Below are 24,971 nucleotides of genomic sequence, written 5' to 3' on the forward strand. Positions count from 1 at the left end.
CCTAGAGTGAACTCTCATATAAGCTACTATGAACTCTGGGTGATAATAATGTATCAATTTAGGTTCATTAATTATGACAAATGTACCACTTTGCTTGCTGGGGGACGCTGACAATGGGGGGAGTCTGGGCATGTGTAGGGGGTGGGGGCACATGTGAAATCTCTGAACCTTCCTTTCCATTTTGCGGTGAACCTAAAACTGCTCTAAAAAATAAAGTCTTTAAAAATACATAAGAAAAATAATATTAGCCCTAAACATTCCATAGCATTTTGTAATTTATAAATTAAAATTTTAGAAATAAGCCCCAAATCCATCAATAAGAGACTACATAAGTTAAGTGGTAAATATAAATAAAATGTGTCTAATTTCATACACTGGAGAACTGCGCATGTACCAAACATATTGAGGCTGCACTGTGTGCACAGAGGAAGGCACGCAGGGTGCATGTGACCGTGAGTTAGCCCAAAGCACACGCACAGCACATCCCTCTTTTTGAAAATATTGCCCCAAACATTAATGCATTGAAAAAAGGATACACCATAAATGGATAAATCACGAATGCTGTAGTCGTGGGGGACTGAGAGAAGAGAAGAAATATTTGGGGTTCTTTTTTACTTCATTCTCTTCATATTTAAATGTTTTTTTTCAACAAATACATATTAATTTTGTAATATAAATAATTTTTGGAAGAAAAAAATCCCCATCTGTTTGTCCTTTTCCCAGAGTGCTGAAAACCCAGTGACACATGCTACGTGAAAGCTCTAGGTGTTGCACAAACATGTGCATAGTTATGAATTCTATTCCTACCACTATCATAGGCCTCCTTTGTTCCTCCCATGCTTCCTGGTCTCCTCTTTTCTCTCTGGCACTTTTCCTTCCAGTTCCTGTTATTCTTTCCAGCCTTTCTCTTCTTGTAGATAGTACGTGACAGAGATGACAGGTTGGAGGAGGAGGACGCGTCTCAGATCCATTCCAGGTCTCTACTCCCCACTGTCCCCTCTGTCCAGAGAAGGACACAACTGGAGACATATGCAAATTCCCAATGGCAGTCCTCCCCACCCCTCACCATTTCCCAGGGCCACATCAGCAGGTCTCTGGATGCTCCCAGCATTCCGTGCCTGTGTTCCAGAGCCCTCCGCTCCCCAAGATGCCATGTCCAGAGCCCCCCCAGCTCTTTATAGCTGCCACACATAGCCCCTTCCCCTGAGCAGGGTAGGAGCAGTGCCTGGCACTGCCGTTGTGGCTGAAGCCCTCAGGATATGCTGTGTGGTGCTGAGCTCAGAGCTGACAGATGGAGTCATATGGGCAAACTAATTATATTTTCCTTTTTTTTCCCCTGGGCATTTGTGAGTCTGCAGGAGCTTAATTTATGTATTAATTACACCTCAGAGCTAAATGAGGGGGCTGGAGTGCCTCTGATAGCCTTTGTATTTTATTAGGAAACATCGCACATACATTGGGCTTCATGCGGAAACAGCTACTAAAGCTTCCTTCTGGGGAGCTGGGGCGCCTTGGGGAGCAGAACTCTCCAGGCAGCACGGGCCGGTGTCCCAGGTAGAACAGCGTTAGGCCAGGCTTCCATTCCGCCTTGTGGGCAGACTTTGGAACCATCTGATTAACTCGCTCAGCTCCCCTGCCGCAACTTCTCCACTGAAGGGAGGCAGCCCCTGGCAGCATCCCGCAGCCTCCTCAGCTGGTGCGTGGGCTCCTCCCCGACTGGGTGTGGGCTTGTTCTGTTTTGTCGAGCCAGTATCTCCCTGTCATAGTCCAGCAATGAAGCTATCAAGTTGTTGATAGAGGCTGTGGCTTCTGGAAGGGGTTTACCTCTGCATGGTCCCCTGCCAGTGAGCCATACGCGGGAGGATGGGTCTCAGGTATGTGGAAGACAGGGGCTGGCTTTCTCTTCTTGAGTCTGGACTTGGTGAGGTCTGGTAGTCCTCAGTGGTGGGGCTAGGCCACGCAGGCCAAGAGATTGGCGGGAAGAAAGCAATATTTTTGTAGCCACACTATGAGGGCTCAGGGTTTCTTAATCCCCCTTTCTTGTCCCCCAGTTCTTTCTCAGGTCTTGCTGGAAGCTCCTAGTGTTCCTGTCCTGTGTTATAAAGGTGGCAATTTGAGGGAAAGGTCCTGGATCTACTATGTGGCCAGTTTTCCTGAGGGCAGCAGCACCGAAGGACTCGTGGCGGGAGTTGTTGATATCAAAGAAATCACCAGAGGGAGGGATGGAAGCTTTGGGTGGTGGCAGCACCCTTTTACCTCAGAGCCGCCTGCAGGGCCAAATTTGGAGCCAAACTTCTACATTTGGAAGAAGCACTTTAAAAAAAAAATGTTTAGTTTTTAATTACAGTTGACATACGGTATTTACATTAGTTTCAGGTGTATGACATAGCAATTAGACATTTGTATAACTTACGAGATGATCACCCCGGTAAATTTAGAATCCACCTGATAACCATGTAATAACCATACACAGTTATTACAGTATTATTGACTACATTCCTTATGCTGTACCCTACATCCCTGTCATTACTGTATAACAACCAATTTGTACTTCTTAATCCTTTCCCCCTTTTCACTTACCACCACACTCCCTCCCCTCTGGAAACCATCAATATGTTCTCTGTATCTATGAATTTGTTTCAGTTTTGTTTGCTTATTTTGTTCTTTAGATTCCACATATAAGTGAAATCACATTGCATCTCTGTTTCTCTGTCTGACATACTCCACGCAGCACAATTCCCTCCAGGTGCATCTATGCCACTGCAGATGGCAAGAACCCATTCCCTTCCATGGGCATAACCGAGCAATATTCCATTGTATATATGTACCACCTCCTCTTTATCCATTCTTCCACTGATGGACACCGAGGCTGCCTCCACATCATGGCCATTGGAAACAATGCTGCTGGGGCAGCCGGTTAGCTTAGTTGGTTAGAACATGGTGCTCTTAACAACAAGGTTGCTGGTTTGATCCCCTCATGGGCCACTGTGAGCTGTGCCCCCCACAACTAGATCGAAACAACTACTTGACTTGGAGCTGAGGGGTCCTGGAAAAACACATTTAAAAAAATGCTGCAATGAACATATAAATGTCCATGTCCCCTCAAAGTAGCATTTGGGTTTCTTCTGATAAATACTCAGAAGTGGGATTACTGGGTCCTTCTTTGTCTCTTGTTATAGCCCTTGTTTTAAAGCCTACATTGTCTGGTGTAAGTATTGCTATTCCAGATTTTTTTTTGTTTTTTTCCATTTCCATTTTCATGAAATATCTTTTTTCCATTCCTTTACTTTCCATCTGTGTGTGTCTTTCAATCTGAAGTGATTTTTTTGTATGCAGCATATGTAAGGGTTTTGTTTTCTTATCCATTCAGCACTTCTGTGTCTTTTGAGTGGAACATTTAATCCATTTACATTGAAAGTAATTATTGACAGATATGTAGTTATTGCCATTTTATTATTCATAATTTTGATCTCCTTTTTTCCATCTTAAAGAAGTCTCTCTCAGATTCCTTGTAATACTGCCTTGGTGGTGATGAACTTTTTTAACTTTTTCTTGTCTGGGAAGCTCTTTACCTGTCCTTTGCTTCTAAATGATCGCTTTTCTGAGTAGAGTAATCTTGATCATAGGTCCTTGTTTTTCATCACGTTGAATATTTCATGCCAATCCCTTCTGACCTGCAAAGTTTTTGTTGAGAAATCACCTGATAATCTTATGGGAGCTCCCTTATAAGTTACTAGTTGACTTTCTCTTGCTGCTTTTAGGATTCTCGCTTTGTCTTATCCTTTGCCATTTTAATTATAATGTGTCTTGGTGTGGACCTGTTTTGGTTCATCTTGTTTGGGTCTCTGCACTTCCTGGGCTTGTATGTCTATTTCCTTCTCCAAGTTAGGGAAGATTTCTGTCATTATTTCTTCAAATAGGTTCTCAATCCCTTGTTTTCTTTCTTCTTCTTCTGGTACCTCTATGATGTAATAACACTTGATGTTGTCCCAGAGGTCTCTTGAACTATCCTCACTTTCTGGATTTTTCTTTTTTTCTTTTTGCTGTTCTCATTGGGTCTTTTCTGGTACATTGTTCAAAATCACCAATTCAGTCCTCTGCTTCATTTAGTCTGCTGGTGATTCCTTCTAGTGCATTCTTCATTTCAGTTATTGTATTCTTCACTTGGGACTGGTTATTTTTAATGTTTTCTATGTTCTTTTTTATGCTTACTATCTCTTTGTTGAAGTTCTCACTCAGTTCCTTGAGCATCCTTATAACCATTGTTTTGAACTCTGTATCTGGTAGGTTGCTTGCCTCCATTTTGTTTATCTCTGTTTCTGGAATTTTCTCCTGTTCTTTCATTTGGGATGTATTTATTTGTTTCCTCATTTTGGCTGCCTCTCAGTTTGTTTCTAAGTATTACGTTGATTTTCTATGTCTCCCAGTCTTGGCTGAGTGGCCTTATGCAGTAGGTGTCCTGTGGGACCGAGACACAGTCTCGAGGTGCTCCAGGAGTGTTTTTTGTGTGGTTCGTGTGTTCTCTCCTGTTATAGTTGAGTCTTGATTGCTATTGGCATGTCAGTGGGTGGGACTGATCCTCAGGCTGATTGGCTGTGGGCTTTGGCCATGTCTGCAACTTACAGGCTGTTGTGCAGGGGGTGCTTACCCCATGGAGTGGGATTCACCACAGTGGGCTCTGCTACTTGTTGAGACCACTCTTGGGGTATGCCACTAATTGAGGCTAATTGTGTCGTGCTCTGCTGTGGTCTGAAGCCAACTTCCAAGTATGTTGTTTCTCAGACCTCTTGTGAAGGGCTCTGGTGCAGGCCCAGGTCATCCACTGCCTGTGACTGACCAGGGACTATCCTGGTAAAAGCTACAAAATGATCTGCAGTTTTTTGCTGCCTGTACTAACCTGGGAGGCACATGGGAGAGGCCATGCTGCAAACTGAAGATGGCTGCCACCAGTACAAGGCCTGGGGTAGCTCCACAAAAAGCCAGGACACCATGAGGCCTGCTGCCACCTGCAGGTCCTTTAAGATTCAGCTCCTGATAAAGATTTGTGCATTACACAAGTTAGGTGAGACAAGGTTTCAGGGAGTCACTGTAGTGGGAAGAACATTGGTCAATAGGTTAATGTAGACTCCGGTTTGGTGGCAGTGCTGAGCCTGGAACTACTCAGCAAAAGTCTCAGAGCACATCGTGGCCAGCTGCTGCCTGCCTGGGTCCTGCAGTCTCCGATCGTTTTTCAAGAAAGAGTGCAATGTGGGTGGACTGCTATCAGAGAAATTACCTCTAGTGTTGGGCAAGTTGGGTGGGGCAAGGTCTCAGGGAGTGAGCAGGGTGAAGCAATGGAGCTTACCAGGCCAATCAGATTCAGATTTGGCCTGCGGAAGCTAGCTCAACACAGGAAAGATGGCTCCTGCCTGCCAGTTGCTAGGGAGCAAGACCCCACACAGGGAAAATGGCGACTATCCTACAGCCCTAGCTTTGAAGCCACACACCTCAGTCTGTCCCCTGTATGCCTCCAGTGCCTCCCAAGTTACTGTCCCTCTTCTGGAGCCCAAGGTGAGCGCCTGCTAGGGAGAGTCTCTGCATGGGCAATTGAAGAAAATGTCTGGGTTTCCCACAGCCTTCCATCCCACCCAGATGTTTGGAATTCCCATTGTTTTTCACAGCCTGATTTTGTGGGGGTTCCTTTTCCTGGCACCAGTACTCTGAGCTGGAAGGTATAAGGTTGGGGTCTCTTGCTCCTCCAGGGGGAACCTCTATGGCCAAGATATTCCTCCTGATTCTCAACCACCACATGGAAGTTTGGGGCCAACCCATTGTTTGTCTCCACCCCTCCTACCAGTCTCAGCATGTTTTTTTCTTTATATCCTTAGTTATAAAACTTCTGTTCAGCCAGACTTCAGATGGTTCTCCAGGTTGATTGTTCTATAATTTAGTTGTAATTTTAATGTGCTCAGGGAAAGAAGCAGGCAAAGTGTTTATCTACTCCTCCATCTTTATCTTCTCTTCCATCTAAAGTGGATCTCTCTACTTTATCTTCTAAATCCCTGGTTCAATCCTCTGCTTCATCTAATCTGCTGTTGATTCCATCTAATGTATCCTGTATTTAAGTTATTGTATTCTTTGTTTCTGACTGGTTCTTTTTTATGTTTTATATCTCCATTTTTATGTTTCCTATCTCTTTGTTGACGTTCTCCCTGAGATCATTGAGCATCCTTATAACCAGTGTTTTGAACTCTGGGTCTGGTAGATTGCTTGTGTCCCTTTTGTTTAGTTCTTTTTCTGGACCTTTGTTCTGTTCTTTTATTTGAGGCATGTTTCTTTGTCTCTCCATTTTGGCTGCCTCCCTGTGTTTCAATGTACTAGATAGAGCTGCTATGTCTCCCAGTCTTAGCAGACTGGTATGATAAAGTAGGTGTTCTGTGGGGCCCAGTGGCACAGTCTCCCTGGTCACTTGAGCATGGTGCTGCAGGTGTGTACCTTGTGTGGGTTGCCCTCCTATTGTAGTTGAGACTTGGTCGCTGTTTGCATGTCATTGGGGGAGATTGACGCTCAGGCTGACTGGTTTTAAGGACTGGCTGTGACTACAGTGGAGGAGCTGATGTGCAGAGGCTGACCCTACAGAGCAGGATTTGCTTTAGCAGGGCTCTGGTGCCTGCCCAGTATGCCCTTTGGGTGTGTCATCATCAGAGGTGGCTGGGTGCTGCTCCAATTTGGTCAAAGCCAGCCACTGGGCATGCTTGTCCCAGGGCCTTCTGGAAGGGGCCCCACTGCAGGCCAAATTTAGCCACAGCCTGTGCCCTGCCCAGGGCCACCTGGCATGAACCACAAAGCAATATGCAGATATCTTCCGCCTGTGCTGATCTTGGAGATGCCCAGGAGAGGCTAAGCCATGAACCAAGGCTGGCTGCTGCTAATGCCAGGCTTGAGGCTGCTCAGCAAGAGGTACAGGACACACCAAAGCCAGATGCTCCTTGTTTGGATTTTGTAAACTTTTGAGAGATTTTAGGAAAGTCTGCAGCATGAGCCAAGGCAGGCAGTTTGTATGGAAAAGTCACTGAAAGTGGCTTGGGTGAGCCAACAAGTTGGGTTGGGTGGGGTCTCATGGAATCATCAGGGCAGAGCAAATGTATTAGCAGGTTGTAGAGACTCAGATATGGTGCTCACCTAAGTCTGCATGCTGGGAGGTGGGAGGGTTCCACAAAGGAACAATGACTTTTGCCAGCACTTCTGTCTGGAGGAAAGCTACCCGTCTAGCCCTCAACTTGAGGCCAGACAATTCAGTTCCTCCTGGTATGTCTCTGGTGCTTTTTGAGCTGCTGCCCCAGCACTGGAGCTTAGAGTGAGTGAGTCCATCAGTGAGTAAGTCCAGACCCTTTAAGAGGAATGCCTGGGACTCCAGCCACCTTCTATCTTTTCCAGCCACAATCTCCTCTGGTTTTCATATCCAGAAGTTAAGGGGACTTCTCTTCTTGGCACTGTAACCCTGGGATGAGGAGCCTGGTGAGGAGTTGGGATCCCTCACTCCCCAGAGGAAACTCTCCACATCTCAGATGTCCCTTCTGATTTCTACCTGCCACACGTGGGTGTGGGGCCAGCACTTCTGTGTCTCTGTTCCTCTTACACGTCTCGATGTGGCTTCTTCTTCATATCCTTAGTTTTAGGCCTTCTGTTCAGCTAGACTTCAGGCGATTCTCAGTGATGGTTGTTCTGTAGTTTAGTTGTAATTTTGATGTGGTCGTGAGAGGATGTAAGCACAGCTTTTACCCACTCTGCTGTCTCAACTGGAAATCCAAGGAAGCACTTCTTAAGAGGGCTCAAGAAAGGCCCCAAGTCTCTCGAGTGCTTATGGTCTGACAGACAAGCGCCCTAGCTTGGCTGGACAGTGGCAGGTCCTGGACACTGAGCTGAGGGCGTCTAACTCTTATGTCTTGCCACTGGCCTGATGTTGGGCCCGTCATCTGCACCTGCCTCCTGTCTGTTTCCTATTGCTCTGGCCCTTTTATAAGCAGTACAGGGAAGGCCTGTTTCATGCAGCAGATGTAGGCTTATGGAACTTGTCACACTGAGAGGTGACTCTCAATGGTAAGTTCAGAGGAGTTTAGTTATTCGTGAGTGCCTTATTAAAAGAAAGGTGTATGTGAGGGGTACACCCACTCAAATGTGAGTTTTCTGAAGGCAACACTTTTTCTCTGCTTTGTTCACTGTATTCCAAGAATCTAGAAAAATACTAGGCATAGAGCAGGTGATCGTTAAATGAGCACCTAGGAGGTGGTGTTAGGAAGATTGGCTACTGCTGCTTCCAAGTCATCTATTGGACAAAACAGACAAATGGGGGGCAGATGAATCTCAGAGAGGCTCCAGCACCTGCCCAAAGTCACAGCTTATTGGAGGCCAGCCTGGGCCAGGAAAATGATTCTAATGGGAGCTAGTTTTCATCCTCTAAACTGTTGTCTTTGTCAGCTCTGGTTACAATAACAAAATATCATAAACTGGGTGGTTTATCAACAACAGAATGTATTTTTCACAGTTGTAGAGGCCGAGAAGTCCAAGAGGAAGTAAGTTTTCCTGTGACTCTTCTAGGGGCATTAAAACCCATTCATGAGGGCTCCACCCTCATGACCTCATCTAATCCCAACCACCTCCTAAAGACCCCACTTCCTAATACCATTACACTGGGGGGAGGTTTCCGGCGCATTACGTTTGGGGTTGGGGTGGGGGACACATTCAGTCCCTAATACCTGCCTCTGTTATTCAGACCCTGGCTATCATGTCCATGGCTGCAGCGCCCACCAGCTGAGTTAATTAATAAGAAATCTACTTTGCCTGATGCCATGGGTGATCTTGAGAGTTTTTTCTGCCCCCAAGATGACTCAATACCTGGAAATTCCTATTAATGGGATTCTATCACTTCAGTGAAGTTCTTGATTCTTGCATTTATCAGGGGAAAGCGATGGGAAGTCTGGGATGAAGGAATGACCAGCCACAAGGGCGCTGACAGGCGGAGGGCTGGTGAGGGACTTGGCTTTGTGGAATTGCCCACTGCAAGCTCACCCTGGGGAGGGGCTCGGAGGCTTATGATTCCTTTCTGCTTATTCCAGTCAGTGTGACTGCTACCAGCTGCCATGCAAGCTGCTCTGTGTAGGAAGCGTGTGGGGTATGAAAGGTGGTGGTGAGGGTAGGAGTCTCCTCTGGAAGCAAGCTACAGCCCCTCACGAAGAGGCCCAGCCATGCTCACCCAGTCATCAGCTCTCACTCGTCCACCCAATGGGTAGCTCTCAGGTGGGCTGAAAGCCTGGCAGGGCTTGTTCTGCTGTGATCATCCTGGAATCAGGTGCCTGATGCGTTACCGGCTGGGGCAAGGAGAAGGTGCTGGTTGTTGGCCTCTCCACAAGGACCTAGACATAGCAGGTCCTGACACCTCCTTCCCCAAGGGCTTTGGCTCACAGACACTTGCTTTCTCTGGTCTCCTCCCTGCAGTCTCAGGCTGTGGGGCTAACCTTCTCAAGACAGGACGGAAAAGGCCTGCATGATTTTTCTGGGGATAGCGCTGCTCGCCGGAGAGGTGGCAAGTATGTTTGACAGCTAGCGCTCTGGAGCCAGGCTGTCTGAATGCATTTGTCTTGTCCCCTGGACTCCAGACAGCAGAGGAGATAAGTCTAATTCTTCCTGACAGAACTAGTTCAGCCTTGTCCTCTGAGCAGGGCCCAGGGTGGGCAGGGGGCTGGCGGGGCCGGCTGGGCTCTCTGATCATTGCCACCAGGGTCCTGCTGGCTGGGGGATGACACATGGGTAGCCGTGGTAGGCCCAGCAGACAGGCTCTAGTCCAGTGGACAGAGCTAATGCCAGGAGAGGGACAGAGGGAGCCCTGCCTCTGTGGCTTCTTCCAACCCAAAGTCAAAAGTAGGAAGGGGAGCAGGGAGGGGGCCTGGTGTATTTTCTTCCACTCCATCCCTGTTCCTATTCTGAGGCCCAATGCTTATGACACACCCATGTGGTTTGGAATCAGACACATACAACCTGGGCTTGAATCCTGGGGGTATAGAAGAGGGGTTGTCTGGCCCCTTTGAGAGCATGCTGTGACCTGCCTACCCCAAATAGGTCTGTCCATGGGCAGAACGCTGTTCCTTCTGCATTTGAATAACACCCTGGGGTGTCCTGAAAGCCTACCACTCTTGGCCCACGCCCCCTTGTTCAAGCTTTGTGTCCTCTGCCTCTTTAAGGCATTGCAAATTCACAATACTTGGAAAAGCTCATCTTTTCTTGGTAGGACAGAGGGAGGGGCCCAAACTGTGCATGTCACTTAGGATGAGGAGGGTGTGAGGGGTCCCGCTATTCAGGAAAAGGAGACAGGCTTGTGCCAAGCATGGTCAGCCTGTCTCCGTGTCCGGTTTTTAGACTATGGAAAGGGGGAAGAGGGTCCAAGGATGGCCCCCCTGTGGGATCCTTCCGGGTGTTGGAGAACAGGGTCAGGCCGTTGGGATGCAAATAGAGTCCCTCTGGGCCTGAGCCAACAGTTTCTCCTGCCCCAACCCCACTTTGGCACAGGGGACAAAGGACAGACTAGGGGCTGGGGTGGGGTCTAGAGTTTTGCTTCTGGCCATCAGAAGAAGGGAAGCCCTGTTGGGGGTACTCAGAGAGCCTGAGACACTTCTGGGGGCTTAAAGAGAGGCAGGTGAAAGCCAGTGACCCTGCTACCCCTCAGAGGATCAGGGGACAGCAGAGATACAAGTTCTTGACTTAAAAGTATTATAAATGTAATGCTTTCTTCACCACTGCCCACAAAACAGCAAGCCGTGAATGTACACACACAATCTTCTGCAGTCCTGCTCTGTGAGGGAGCAGACCCTGAGATAGGAGTTCAGGTGGGAGGCGTTTATTTGGAAAGTGAGGCCACGGAGGGGAGTGGGGAAATGAGACAGGCTGGGAAAGGCAAGCAAATACATCTTGCAGTTGTTCCTCGTAAAGGAATACTTCTCTGCCAGCTGCCACTGGCCACTTGGCTGCTCCAAGGAATCTGATTCCAGGGCTTCTCTGGCCTCCTGGGCAAAGCAGCACAGTGCAGAGTGGTCGTAGCAGCCAGTCAGCCCTTTTTGCACCCAGTGCACAAAGATGCCGGTGCTGGTAGTTGGAAGTGCATCCCTGCATGAGCCTAGTCCCATTGTCCAGATGGTAAAACTGAGGCTCACAAAGTTCTCTTGGCCAAGGGCCCCAGCTGATGATAGCTGTGCTGGGATCTGACTCCGAAGCCTGTGCTCTTTCTACTCTAACCCCAGCACATTTTATGCTCCTTCTAAGATGTTGGCAGAGGAGGGGCAGAGTCTCTGTATCCCCTCCACCAGCCAGTGCCTACTATGTCTTGGGCATGAGGTTGGTGCCCAATAAGTGGCAAATAGAAAGATTATTTCTGCGTCTAATATCAGATTGCAGACAGACAGGCCTCATTAGGGCCATTGAAGTGGACCTGCAGGAAGAGTGAAAATTAAATTTTCTTTTAAATGCACGGGGGGTGAGGGGGGATCACTGTTAAACTTCTTTTATGAAAAGAAGGGTGTCTTCTATCTGTGTTATGAGCTGAATTGTACTCCCTTGAAATTCATATGTTGATGTCCTAAGCTCCAATACCTGAGAAAGTGACAGTATTTCAAGATAGGATCTGTAAAAAGAGGTGATTACGGTTAAGTGAGGTCAGATGAGTGAGCCTTAATCCAGTAGGAGTATCCTGATAGGAAGAGATTAGGACACAAAGAAAAGAAAGACCATGTGAAGACAATAGAGAGAGGGAAGACAGCCAAGGAGACTTGTAGCTTCCAGAGCTGTAAGAAAATACATTTCTGTAAAACTACCCAGTCTGTGGCATTTGTTACAGCAGCCCCTGCTGAGTGACAGAATCTGTTTCACCAGCCTAGAGGTTACGTAGATGTTTGAGCTGGAAGATGACTTAAACATGGCCCTTCCCACCCTTGTATTTTTCAGAGGAGGCCACAGACTCAGGGAGGAGGCCTGATGTACTCAGATGCATGTACAGTTAGGGACAGAGCAGGAACTAATTTTCTCATAATGCAAGGTACACCTCTCCCACGCCTCACCCATCTCCTTGCCCTGGTACATAACGCATTCAGGCTTGGAGGTTTAAAGACCCTTGGGGATCCCTCATCTGCCGAGTGTCAGGGCATCAGGAGGCCTGGCCCTTCTTCCCCAGAAAAAATAAAGGTACTTGTATCACCACCCTTTAGCTGACACTGCCAGGCTCCCATCAGTGCTCTTGTTTCCCACCCTGGGGAGGAGGCTGGGGGCCAGGCTCAGTTTTCTGGACTGTGAAATGGGGAAATGCAGCAGAAGAAAGTTGGTTGAAGTGCTGCTCCTATGGACCTGGAGGAACTTGGTTTGGGGAAGAGCTGACAGAGAGTGGTCCAGCATCATCACAGAGAGACGGAGTGACTCTCCTCCAAGCTCGGTCTCAGCATGTGTCAAATGGAGGTCATGACACGTAGGATCACATATGATGGCAATGTTCCCTCCCTGCCGGGGGTCTTGTGAGGATGGACTGTGATGGCCCTTGCAAACTGGCTTCTGTTTGTCCAAAGCCCTGTAGAATGCAGTGAAAAGGAGGTTAAAGGCTGCATGTACATCTGGGTTTAAATACCATTTGTGCTACTTAACTGTGGGGTGACATTGGGGAAGTCTCTCTGGGCTTCACGTTCCTCATCTGTGAAATGGAGCTAATTACATGTTTCTAGAGAGGTTGTTTTGAGGATTACATATCATGTTTCCTCGAAAATAAGACCTAGCCGGACCATCAGCTCTAGTGCGTCTTTTGGAGAAAAAATTAATATAAGACCTGGTCTTATTTTACTATAAGACTGGGTCTTTATAATGTAATTAATTATATAATCATATTATATTATATTATATATAATGTAATTATATATATAATGTAATTAATGTATTAATGTAATTAATTATATTATATTAATAACATATATAATTTATATAATAAATACCGGGTCTTATATTAATTTTTGCTCCAAAAGACACATTAGAGCTGATTGTCCAGCTAGGTCTTATTTTCAGGGAAACACAGTAAGAAAACAGGCAACATACCTGGTGTCCCCAAAGAGCTGTACACATACCTTCCAACTCTCCTTTGCACCTCCAAACCCTGTCATGATTTTGTAGAAAAATGTGGACTTTCAACACTCGGACACCCTCTGTGTGGAAATGCTACTGGCGTGGGGGCTTCATCCCCAGGAATGGGCCTGTGCTGACATGGGCGGTGGTTCCCTGACCAATTCTTTCCTGGTCCCGGAGCCCTTCTGTTACTGGTGAGTTGGGTTTCTTTGTCCCTGAAAGCCACTTTATGAGTCACATAAACAGGGATCTGGCAGGGGTCCTTTGGAACAAAAATTTTCCATATCTGTAAAGGATCCAACTCTCCAGTTTCCACATTAATGAAGGCCCAGGTTGACCCAGGATTTGGCAAAGGCTGGTTCTCATGTCCAGCATTTCTGACAGGCTGCCTCATGGTGCTTCTCACTCTTATTGCATTTCTATCAACTGGAAGGAATGTCCCTCCTCTCTCTGCCTTCCCATATTTTACCTGACTGTGGGGTTCAAGATCCCCTCTCCTTAATGCCCCATGTTTTTACATGTGGTTTTCTGAGACCCAGAATGCCTTTCCTTTCTTTATCCTCTAGTTTACAAAACCCAGATCAGATGTCCTATTCTCTCTGAGAACACTTCCCTGCCTCCCCAGACAGAACCAACGCTCAGCGTCTGTGACCTAACCTATGTAGATAAACCTGGACAAGAAGGGATTAGACAGTAATAATGGCCTGCTGCCACCAGGGGGCAGCCACTCAGAAAGAGTCAAGGGGCTGCACACATAAGGTCTTTCCAGTTTGAACCCCAAGCAGGAAGTGACCCTTTGCTCAGTGTGCTTAGAACACTGGACCACAGACAGCAGTCAGAGTGTTAGAGGCACTGTCCTCAAGCAGAGAGACAGGGGCTACAGCCCCGCCAGAATTTGCAGCTGTTCACAGAATAACTGATAAAAACTGAGGCCTTCCTGCCTCCCTTCCCTGAAGAGGGGGGCTGACGCAGAAATGTGCCCTGTCAGGAGCTTGTCCAGGTTTCTCAGCAGAAAGCATAGGTCAGTGATGCTTAAAACACACTTTGCTTCTTCATTAAGTCCCCAGCTAAGGACCCAGATAGGATACGGTCTACCTGGCAATTAGAATCAAGATTCTGGTCTAGAATGGGCCAAAACAGCCCAGCAGACTCCTCCCCAAATTCCGTCCTGAAGAAGCTCTCGTCTCTCTGGGTGATGGCTGCACCTGATGTGTACTTCTCAGGGGCTCTTGTACCCTACTTGTCTGACACCCCCACCAGGCGAGGAAACCCTCAAAACCATGTGTTGTTCACTCTCGTGTCCCAGGTGAGACCGTGACTGCCTCATTGAACCCCTCAGAGCTCACCATTTTGTGTGGGCACATTTTCTGTACATGCCTCGTAGCCACATGCTTCTTTCTTTCCTCCTTAACCAGAGGACCGTGTCTTTGCACTGTGGCTATGCTGGAGGGGCCCCGAGGTCCTACCTAAGAGAGGTGAGGGGGCAGCACCTGGGCAAGCCTAAGTGAGAGGCAGAGCAGGCCTCACTGAGCACTGGTGGAATTAATGGAGTGGCTCCATACTTACTCCCTCCCAACCAAGTCTCCTTTCTCTACGTGAAACTCTGCCGTCCTCCACTATATTCTCCTTGGGTGGTATGATGATCAGTCTTACATGTCACCTTAGCTAGCCTACAGTCCTTGGTTCTTTAATCAAACACTAATCTAGGTGTTGATATAGGTGAAGATATTTTGTAGACGTGATTAACGTCTATAGTCAGTTGACTTTAAACAGAGGTAATTACCTCAATAATCTGGGTGGGCCTGATTCAATCAGTTGAAAGACCGTAAGACCAGAGCCGAGGCTTCCATGAGAAGAAGATATTCTACCTGTGGATAGACAGCAGCTTCCATCTATGCCAGAAAGTTCCAGCATGGCCTGCCCTGTGGATTTTGGACTTGGCTACTTGACACCCATGGTTGTGTAAGTCAATTCCTTGAAATAAATCCCTTAATATGTGTCTCCTATTGGTTCTTGTTTCTCTGGTGGAATGCTACCTGTTTCAGGTGGGCTGAACAACTCCCCATGCTGGGAAGGGGAGGATGATTCCATGTGTTAGAGCAGCTTTGATATCAGGTCTGGCAGGCAGTGTGCTAAGACTTTCATCAATCACATTTAACTCTCTGAGCACCATATGTCATAGGTGCTGTTATTACCCCCATTTTATAGATGAAGCAATTGAGGCACAGAGGAGTTAAGTTACATGACAGAGCATGCTGCCAGCCAAGATGAGAAACTCCTGGCTCCAGAGCACAAGTTCCTAACCATTTTTTCCGCCAACATCCCCTTTTGCAGCCTGGTGAAGCCATGGACCCCTCCTCTGAAAGATTCTTTCAGATGCATAAAATAAAATGAACAAGGTGTCAAAGGAAATAATTTTAAAAAATAACTGTCAAAGTATTTGAAAGCACAAATTTATGATATTGTAATAGGTGTGCTTTTTTATTAATGCATTTCATTAATCAGACTAGCAAAGGTCTACATATCATAGCATTGCATCTCATATCTGTAATTACTATCCTATGCCATAAAAATGCCGTGATTCTTCTTGGTGACAAAGTCACAAGTATTGCTAACACTACATATGCTGTTTTGCTTACCTTCCCAATGGAAGGAAATGCCAAATTTCAATTAGAGTGATAATAAAGATAAGTTTCTTCCCTATCCAGTTTCCTAGATCCCTTGAATGAGCCCAATCTGAGGACAGACTTTACCACTTGGCGTGGTGCCTACTTTGCAGGCTGATGATGGAACAAGTTCATAGACACGAGCGAAGCCCTGCACACAGTGGGCACACAGCAGACACAGCTTCCTCTCTCCACTCTAGGACTCAGATGAGCGAAGCTTTCAGAGGAAGACACATCAGCTGGAGCTCCTACAATCCCCAAGGGCCTGGGCCCATTCGCATTCCTCACATCCCTGGGGTCATAGAGACACCTGGCCCTCCAGCCCCCTCACTGTTCCTTTTGGAGACAGAGACCATGGCCACTGGTGTTTCCCGCAACCCCTTCTCATGTTTGTGTCAACGTGGGCCACGCTCAGCCATCTGGCTCACCCTCCGTGCAGAGTAGCTTTGCCGGCTGGTTACCAAGAAGGACCAGGCTGAGCGTCTCCAGGTAGAGGGCCAGGAAGGGGCCAAGGAGAGGTCGGCCAGCCCCGAGTGCCTGGAAAGGGGAGCCTGATGTCCAGCAGCTGGACGGGCCCTCTGCACCACGTCTGTCTGCCCCCGCCCATAACCGATCAGCCAGCCTGGATGACAAGGAATCTCCCAGCACGGCAGCCCGATTTTAGCCTGCGCCTCCCTCCCACCTTTACTTTCTTCTCCTTTTATGCCCCTTCTCTCACTGTGAGAAGGCAAGGGCGAGGGCACTAAAATGCCATGAGTGCTTATGATGTGCCCGGCACTTTGAATACACGATGCCATCTACTCTCTAACACTCTGTGAAATTCTGCCATGACATCAAATGGACAGTGAGGACACTCAGGCTCAGAGAGGGTGTGACCCAGCAGTAAGAGGCCAGAATCTGAACCCAGCTCCAGTGCTAAGATCCAGTCTCTCTCCACTTCACATGCTACTGTGCTCTGATCAGCCTTTACGAATCCCTGCTCCCCAGCTCCCAGGCTGCACCTTCCATCATTCAGGAGGCCTCTATCATGCTAATTCAGACTACAGTGTTAGGACTCAATAGGTTACTCTCTGCTAGGGTATTTGTATTTTAAGAGGGCTTCAGAATGATAACTATGCTCAACTCCGAGCAGGATTATTTTGGGGTTTGGAGGACAGAAAAGGCATGTGAGGCCTGGGTTGGGTGGGGTAGAGCTGAGAGCTTGGAGACGAGCGTTGGCAGATGGGTGGTTAAGGCCACTGTGACCAACTCCACTTGAAACACCGTTTTGCTTGAGCTGCTCTCACCAGTCCCACCTTCTAGCCTCAGGTCCTTGTGAGTGAATTGTGCTGGCCTCTGGGGAAGACCCCTTCCCCTAGGAGGGGCCACTGAACCCACAGCCTAGAGCTATGACGCCATCGTTCCTCTCCTAAGGAGAGGAAGAAGGAGCAGGAGAGGTGCCTCCACTCTGTGACTTGGGGATTAGCTAAGTGACGGGGGACTGGAGCCTGGCCCAGGAGAGATGTCTCTGCTCTTTCTCTGCCTCCCAGGGCCCATCCAGGGTGATTCTCACTCCACTGCCCTCGCCCCCCATCTCAGTAAACAGGGCTGAAGTGATTACGCCCATGTGACAGAGGGGAAAACTGAGGCCTAGAGAGGGGGAATGACTGTAGACACGTGATGGGGCCAGAACTTGCAGGGGGAGCATGGTGGGAGGGAAAGTTCTTGCAAACCCTTGGATCCTGCTTTCCTGTTTTTCTCTTTTTGTCACCCAGAAAAACCCAAGACATGTGCGTGCAATTGTGTGTGGGGGTGTGTGTGGGGGGGCAGGGGTGGTGAGGAAATGGTCAGGGTTGATATTTACCTCCAATCCTTCCTCAGACACCAAGAGGTAAGGAGTATTGCTAACTTTTTAAGGTGAGGAACAGGCTCAGGGAAGAGACGTGACTTGCTCAAGTTCACACAGGTGGTAAGTGGAGGAGGCAGGAGCCATTCATGCTTTTCACCTCATCGTGCCAGTGAACAGCGGAGGGCATCACATGTCACCCTTCCCAGGAAACATGCAAGCACACACAATAAATTAAGTATGCCCATGATGAGCACTAAGAGTGTCCCAGCCGTGTGTATGCACTGGGGCTCTAGAGATAAATAGATTATAGTTCTTGCCCTTGAAGAGCTCATCACACACTAGGGAAGAGACACCTAAAGTAATCATCACAATTTACTGTACCAAATTCTCTAATGAAAGGCAACTCAAAGCCAAAATGTTGTTCAAAGTGTTTAGAGAGTGACTAACTTTTGCTTGAGAAATTCACAGAAAGCTTGTCCTAGGAGGAAAATGTTGAGCTGGGTTTTGAAGACTAAAAGGAATTCCGCAGGAGTTTGAAGTAGTGAGAAGGACGTTCCGGGCAGGGAAAATGAAACAGCTTGTGCAAAGGCTGGGTGGCATTTCTGTGGGAGCCTTCCAGAGGCAATGCCTCAACCCAGCACTTCCCAGATGGGGTTTCACAAATATTAGTGCCCTGCTAATAATAATGTCAGGTGACAGTTTTCTAGGGCTTTCTATATGCCAGGCACTCTTCTAAGAGCTTTTCACATTGAACTCCTTTAATTTTCACTACAACCCTATGAGGTGGTACTACTGTCATCCCCATTTCATAGATGAAGAGACAGAGGCACAGGGAGATTAAGGAAGTTGCTCAAAGCAGCACAGCTAGTCAATGACAGAGCCAAGATCGGAACTCAAGCCAGAATGTTCTAAAATCCATGCTCTATGTATTGTGTGTACTACATAAAAACTGGCCAAATATGTCAGGTAAAAATAGCACAATGACTATTGGTATAGTCAAGGTTCTGAAAAGTACATCAGTGAAACAAACACTGCAAATTTTTTGACCCACAGTTTTCCAAACCAATTTTATTTAGGAACACTTTCTTTTTTCTTTCAAGTATGAGCTCATGGAAAACCGTCTGGGAACTGCTGTTTTGTTTCTAAGAGTGACTATAATGGAGGCCAGATCTTTGGTTGGGGGATAGGGCCTGGGGGCTTTTCAGGTTCCTGATGACCCATCGTTAGGCCTGCTGGGTGGCCATCTTCCCACAGAGCTGCAACCCTCCCTAAGTGAATCTGCCGTGACCATGTGTTCCTTCTATATCTGTACGACACAATAAAATCAAACATATTTGAATCTGGAGGCAGCACTTTGGGTGTTGTCAAAATTGCACTTTTAGCCTTGTGCTTGATTTCTCTCTCCTAACTGGAAGGAAAACTGGCTGTTGAAGAGGATGAATAGTTGCCTCATTACAGCTGTTTCATGGAAGTGGTGCGTGTGTGTGTGTGTGTGTGTGTGTGTGTGTGTGTGTGTGTGTGTGTGGCAGAGTGGGACACAGAAGGAGTAGCCAAGAGGAAGGAAAGCCGGGAGCCATAGAGGAAAGAACAGTTCCTTTCAGTTCCTCTGGCCCAGCCAGGGGGCATGTCTCTTGTGTAAGGGTGAGGCTGGGAGAGGTAGGGCATAGGTCAAGTGTCCAACTTTCCACACACAGCTATGGCCTCACATCAAAGCCTGCGAACATGAGTTAATTCTTGGATTTCTGAAACCCGATCCTTTCCTACCAAGGCAAGCCGGGCAGGCAGAGCCATCAGCACCACGGTCAGCGACAAGCCTGCGGCGTGCACCACGGGGGAGGGAAAGGGCTGCACTTTTCTGGCTTAAGAAGCAGACGCTGGTGGGACAGTTTTGCTAGGATCACGGGATATTTTTGCACTGCATAGATGGGGTCTTAGCTAAACTCACTGTCATCTAAACCCCCCTCCCACCCTGTATATCCCATCAGATGGACACAGAGTCCCAGAGAAAAAAAAACATTTGCCAGCGACCCACAAGATGGTCGCAAGGGGAGGGTGATGGTACCAGAAGATATATCCCCGTTCTCCAGGAGTGCGCAGAGATGGCTGAGGTCCCAGGAACACTGTGACACTGTAGTGTTCAATTCCCTGCCGTGTCTGTGTCTTCAGGGCCAGCAATTGTCCTCAGTGCTGAGCCTGGAGCTGCCCCATTCACGTTGGAGCAGTGGGAGCTCCATGACCAACTTCTCCACCTGTATGAACAAAAGGCTGTGAGTCTCACTGTAGGTGAAATCCTTATGGTCTCAGATGAACTTTTGAATCAAAAGCCTGCTTCCCTCAATAGGTGTGTTTTCAGGACATAGAAACTTGCATTACCAATAGCACAAAGTAAACACAAGCCTGCAAAGCAAAACCAAATGAAGCCACACCCCTCTGGTGGTTTCTTGGTGCCCCCGGCTGTTGGTGGCTTGCTATGCTGTCCAGGGAAAAATACATTCAGCCCTGGGCTTTCCTATCTCACTCTGCTCCAGCTCACAAACGCACATTGAAGATCCATTCCCACAGGCCGCTCTGTGGGATAAGGAGACAAAACGGCAGGATCTTCAAAGAACATATAGTCTCCTAGCAGGAAAAAATCACTCAGAGAAGTAAGATACTGCGAGGGCCATCTGAGATTATCACTCATCACATGTGTCACCCAGCCCCAGGGCACAAGTGGCTCGGGTAAGGCAAGATCCATGTTGACAGATGTTATCAGGAAGGCAAAAGAGGAGGTTGGAAAAGTAATCTGTGGAAGCTACCTAGCCAGTGAGGGCAGGGTGTTTCTGCTTTCAGCTGGATCCCCTATGTCATGTACACAGTAGGCACTCCATATTTGCTCCATGGAGGAATAATGAAACCGTACCACTCTACCTCTTAGAGGACTGAGAGAAACAGGGTGGCCGGAATACCTGGCACATTGTGGGGATAAAGCTAGCTCAGTAGGGAAGTCCCAGCTTAAATTGCCACAACTTGGGGTTCCTGAGAGAGCTGTCTTTGATAGTTGGGGGCATTGCAGAGAAATTGGGCCTTGGAGAAAGCAGAGCAGAGACAGCTACAGACCCACAGCTCTATGAGGGCCCAGCCAGAACCAGCTCCTCAGAGGAGCAATAATTAGGGCTCTAGCCACAGTCTCCTATAGGGCTGAGCCAGAGCTTTCAGGGGCTGGCTGATCCTCTTGACTAAAAGGTGTTGTTGCTGCTTCTGGGCTGATGGGTTTGGCGGGCACTTCCTTACTAGCCTCAGAGTAAGGCTACCTGAAGGTATTCAGGAACTGGAGTGTTCTCCCACTGTCTTTAGCTGTGACCTCTCAGGAGCTACAACTGGAAATAGAAAAGAGTCGTTGGGTCACTGGCCCAGCCTCTCAGAACATGGGAGTGTTGTCCTCAGCCTTGTTCCTGCCTGAAAGAACTGGAGAGGCTGTGGTACCCATACCCTCTAGAATGCCAAGTCCAATGCCCAGCATAGAGCAGAAAACCTTAGTTCCCTTCTCTTTCATTCAAAACAGTCACTCAATAAACACAGTGAAAGACTGAGGAACTAGAGCTGGATATGCAAAGAGAGGCACAGGGCAAGGACCACTACAATAGCTCCAGAATTTCCCAAAAATGATGCATTAAGAAAATAAAAATGGAGCTGGAAGATGGAGTAATCCATATTTGTGGGGAGTGGGGGCTTGATGGGAAATGTGGCATGTGCAACTTACTATCTCCACCAGCCCTGCACAGACCCCCTCTGCTCTGTATAGACCAGCCCCTAACACACCTTGGTGGATGACTCCACCCTGTTATCCACCCAGATCTCCTACTGGTTCAAATGTCACCTGTCCTGTAAGGCCATACTCTGTCTCTTCATCCTGGGACAGACATCCTCAAGTGCTGCGTCCACAGTGACTTGCTTTTAGCAACCTCTTCCTGTCTGTCCTTGCCTACATCATCTAAATAGCTGTCTTACGTCGCTGCTCATGTGATTTTATTTGTTAGTCTTGTCCCTCCAACTAGACTGGAAGCTCTTTAACAAGGACATCATCTTGAATCCTCCCTCCCGTACTCCCAGCCCAGCACAGCGTTCTGCATAGGGTAGGTGCTCAGTAAAATTCTTACTGAAAGAATGAATGAGCAAATAAACAAATTAATAAGAAAACAAGAAAGGAAGGAAAGAAGGAAGGAAGGAAGGAAGGAAGAAAGGAAGGAAAGAAGGAAGGAAGGAAGAAAGGAAGGAAGGAAGGAAAGAAGGAAGGAAAGTCACTCTGGTTTTTTGAAGGTTAATGGGAAGTTGCATGTCTGTTAAGGTTGGTGCTCCTTCTTTGCCCTCCATTCTTACTCTTCCACCATAAAAAGTGTTTATTTTTAATGTTTACTTCCTAAGCAAATCATGAAATGAGATAATATATGTAAAATTTTCAAGCAATATAAAATTCTCAAGAATTAGAAATGTTTATCAAACACTTACTATGTCCTCATGATAGTTTCTGCCCTTGAGAAGCTTACAATTTAGTTGAGAGATAAGGGTAACACACACATGAAGACTTCAGCCCAAATGGCCTACTGGATGGAGCTCCAGATCTGGAGAGACACATGTCTGGGATCGTACCATGCCTTGGAACCACTATTGGGAAAATTACGTACAACAGTGACATTTGTAAACATATAGATTTATCTCGGTTTTCTCATCTGTAAAACAAGGGCATATATCTCATAGAACATTAAAAGAATTAATATATCTAAAACTCTTGGTGTAGTAACTGGCACATAGTTAGTCCTCAATACATATTATCTATTATTATTATTGCTAAAGACATCACACTTTTATTGAACTTCTGTTATGAGTCTGTTACTAAGAACTTCAGGCACTGGATGACCCCAGCTCTCTCTCTTCATTGTTGATTTCCACCTCCATGCTGTATCATTTCATCAGTAAACAAACATGCTCAAGTTTCCCCCATCTCTAATCTTACCTCCTTGATCCCACAGCAGCATTTGGCTGCCACCCCATTTCTCTGTCCCTTTCCTTCTCAAGCTTCTCAAGAGTTGTCTACACATATTGTTTCCATTATCTCTCTTACATTCAGTCTTCAATTCACTGCAGTCCAGCTTTTTCTCCTATGACTGAACTAAAAAGGATCTTGTTAAGGTCTTTGATTTAGACAGGCTAGGCCAACTGTTGTAACAAATAGCCCCCAAATTTCAGTAGCTTAACACAATCTAGATTGATTTCTCACTCAGGTCAAGGTTTGGTGTGGGTTGACATGAACAAGAGGGAAGAAGGGCTCTGCTCCACGCAGTCATTCAGAGACTCGGGCTCCATTTATCAAGTGGCTCTGCATCCCCTGGGACCTCTGTGTTTAGCTGTCAAATAAAGGGAAAGAGAGCTTAGAAGATTGCAGGGGAGATTTTAGGGACCAGGCTTAAAAATGGCTTACATCACTTCTCGTGCTCTATTGGCCAGGGTTCAGTCACATGTCCTCACCATTCTGAAGGGGAAGCTGGGAAATAGAGTTTGGCTCTGCCCAAAAGGAAAAGGAAATTGTTTTGGAAAGCACACAACATTATCTCTGCCCAGTGACTTCTATGTTGCCATACCCACTGGATATCTTTTTGTGCTCATCCTGCTCTATCTCTGAAGCTATCTAAACAAATGATCATATCTTCCTTCTCAAGAAACTCTTCTCTATAAGCCATTCTCCTAGTTTTCTTTATTAGTCTGGCTGCTGCTTCTCAGAAGATTTCCCTTTCGGGGGGCTGGCCGATTAGCTCAGTTGGTTAGAGTATGGTGTTAATAACACCAAGGTTGCTGGTTCAATCCCCACATGTGCCACTGTGAGCTGTGCCCTCCTAAAAACAAACAAATAAAAAAGATTTCCCTTTCTCCTCTATCCAACTTCTAGATGATGAGGGTGGAACGGTTGTTCATCATGAGATTGGGTTCTCATTCTCCCTCTCCCAATTCCTCATTCGCCATTCCCAAGGCTACAAATATCATTTGTATCCTGAGTATCTCTGGTGTATATCTTCAGTTTTGACCTCACCTTTGAGTCCTAGACTCATGTCCACTGGCCATTTGATGATTTCATCAGATATTTCACTGGCATCTCAAACTTAACATTTCCAAACTGAGCTCACAATTCCTTTCACCTTCCACCTCCCACCTCCCACAATACATTGTTCCCCCTAAATATCCCTCTTTTTATGTTCATTTACCAGTTTCTTAAGCCATATCTTAGAAGTTAACCTTGATTTTTCTTCCCCTTGCTCCTCCTCTCTTAACTTTCATCTCAAATCCATCAGCAAGACCCATGGGTTCCAATACACCTGGAATTCACCCACTTCTCTTCTTCTATCCCACACCAAACCACCATTACCTCTTGCCTGAATTATGTAATAGCCTCCAAACTGGTTTCCTCATTTCTACTCCCTCCCCCACACCATTCATCACACAGCAGCCAGAGTAATCTCTGCAAAATGCACATGGCATCATGTCACTCCTCTGCTTAAAACTCCTTCAGAGGCTCTCAACTGCACAGGATAAAATCCACACCTTGTAACATGGACGCCAAAGCTTTGTGTGATGTGGTCCCTTGTGTCATGCTGTCCTTCCCCTTGGAGGTGGGGGCAAGAGATTGGCCAATGTATTCAAGATGATGTCTCTCAAGAGCTTACAGTCTAGTTGTGGGCACAGGTCTAATTTAAAGAAATCATGCCAACAAACAGCCATGCCAGATATCAGCGATGTAGATGCAAACCCAAGTGACACATGTAGGAAGAGGCGGAGAGTGTCGAGGGAGCCTCGTGGGACAGCTAGAAGGGAGAGGACCCCACCTGTGTTGTTCACACTGCACAGTGCCTGGCACACAATAGGAGTCAATAAACATTTGTGGAACAAATGAATGACACATGCATGAATGAATGCATGACATGATTCCTGTCCTACTGGAGCTCACAGCCTGGTGGGGAAGGCTAGCTAGTAAACAAACATTTAGTTTTATGATACATGATGGCAGGGGTATGACATTCAAAATACTCTAAGAGTATATGGGCAGAAATTATCAACTCTTCTTGGGGAGGGGGTAGGGAAGACTTTGGACAAGAAGCTGACACTTACCTGGGACTTGACGGGTAGTTAGGGAGAAGTCTAGAGAGATGAGTGGAGCTAGGCATCCCAGGTTGAAGACACTGTAGGGCAGATGAGCTGGTGGGGGCCATTAAAGCACCAGACAAACAGCATATGATCAAGTCTCAAATCATATGTCATAGACCACGAGGGCTTTGGGGGATGAGAGGTGGAGGTGACTGGTTGGCACATAGTAGGCTGTCAAT

At 47.1% G+C, this 24,971-nt stretch overlaps 1 long non-coding RNA gene across 2 annotated transcripts; it reads right to left on the reverse strand.

Annotated features, from left to right (window-relative positions):
* Positions 1-18,625: 18,625 nt before the first annotated feature.
* LOC308499352 lies at positions 18,626-23,911 on the reverse strand. Of its 2 annotated transcripts, none has more exons than XR_013993578.1 (3): positions 22,877-23,911; positions 22,108-22,768; positions 18,626-19,868 (listed from the first exon to the last, which is right to left on the reverse strand). It is a non-coding gene; the product is annotated as an uncharacterized lncRNA (long non-coding RNA). The 2 variants fall into 2 exon arrangements; XR_013993579.1 differs by having other exon boundaries at positions 22,108-22,263; positions 22,613-23,911.
* Positions 23,912-24,971: the final 1,060 nt, after the last annotated feature.

Source organism: Rhinolophus hipposideros (assembly GCF_964194185.1).
Source record: "Rhinolophus hipposideros genome assembly, chromosome: 6".
NCBI classification, from domain to species: domain Eukaryota; kingdom Metazoa; phylum Chordata; class Mammalia; order Chiroptera; family Rhinolophidae; genus Rhinolophus; species Rhinolophus hipposideros.